Genomic DNA, 1,212 nt, shown 5'->3' on the forward strand with positions numbered 1-1,212 from the left:
GGGACCAATATTAGCCAATGACATTTTAAATAAAATTCTACTTGGATGTGTGTATCTATATATACACACACCCCAGACACCAATCAGACATTGGATAGATCGATCGATCTAAAGTGGCACAAGGTAAGAGATCTGCCCCTTTCCCTCAAAAGTAATGCCACCCACTTCAGTGACTGAGGGGACGGGTGCTGGAGAGGGCAGGCGTCCCTGTAGCCTCAATGGAGATCAAACAGCTCCCACGTGCCAAGCGGGGAGCACAGCTCCCGGCCCGAGGGGATTTTCCAGACAGGAGGTGGCCCTGCCACCAACAGGGGACTCGGGTTTGGGCCGTTTCAGGTGGCAGAGCGGCTCCCGCGCTTTTCTGCTGGGTTTCGAACTCGGCTGTTGGGCAGCGCAGCCCTTTGCCAGGTGGGGAGCCCCGCCCCCCGCCTCTCCCCATCGGCGCCCGGCGCTCCGTGAGCGGCGTTGGGCGGCTCAGCCCTCCAGGCCCGGCCCCCGATCACTCCCCCTCAGCGCCAGCTGCAGGCTTGGCCCTTCTCGGAGGTCACTTCGGGCAGCGGCGGCCTGGGCCCATCTGCGCGCGCACCCCGGCGCTGACCGGAGAATGAGCGAGCGAGCGAGACTCCCGGGGCGGCCCCGAGTCCCCCCCCCAAGCAGCGGGCTCGGCCCCGCTTGCTGCGAGCCCGCGCGGAAAGCTCGCCTCTTTGAGAGTATTTTTCATTTAACCTTTATTCTACAGTCTCTTTAATCACCCTCTGCACCTGCTCGCCAGCTTGGTCCCGATGATAAACAAGCAGATTTGCAGACCACTCCAGATTCCTAAAGAACACAAACTCCACGGAGATTTTTTTTTTTGTAATGCGAAGCCCGTGGCTGCAAGATGGGAGGCGACAAGGCCCGGCGGGGAAGGATCGCTGGGGAGGCGGAGTGGGGATTTAAAAATACAACTTTGCCTGGGCACCAGGAGAGCCCTGCCGCTGGAGCGCCCCCCTCGCGGCCACACCGCAGGTGACTGCCGTGCTCAACACACTTTGTGTGGGAGTCAAGTTTGGGGGTGGGTGGGAAGGGTTAGCTACACACGGAACAAGGACGTGCTACAGCATATGCTGCCCCCCGCCCCCTTCCCCATCGCCCTCTCGTTTTGTGAAAAGTTGTCTGGAAAGGCAAAGCCAAAGCTCCTCTTCCTCTTTGCCTGACACTTCTGCAGGCAGC

At 59.9% G+C, this 1,212-nt stretch overlaps 1 long non-coding RNA gene across 2 annotated transcripts in view; it reads right to left on the reverse strand.

Annotated features, from left to right (window-relative positions):
- Nucleotides 1–782: 782 nt before the first annotated feature.
- The window catches only part of LOC123375327, a 22,691-nt gene continuing 22,261 nt past the window's right edge, over nt 783–1,212 (reverse strand). For both annotated transcript variants that reach the window (XR_006581401.1, XR_006581400.1), the window contains one exon: nt 783–1,212. This exon is cut by the window's right edge and continues 150 nt beyond it. This is a non-coding gene — a long non-coding RNA (uncharacterized LOC123375327).

The sequence above is a fragment of the Mauremys mutica genome, chromosome 8 (genome assembly GCF_020497125.1).
Source record: "Mauremys mutica isolate MM-2020 ecotype Southern chromosome 8, ASM2049712v1, whole genome shotgun sequence".
Taxonomy (NCBI): Eukaryota; Metazoa; Chordata; order Testudines; family Geoemydidae; genus Mauremys; species Mauremys mutica.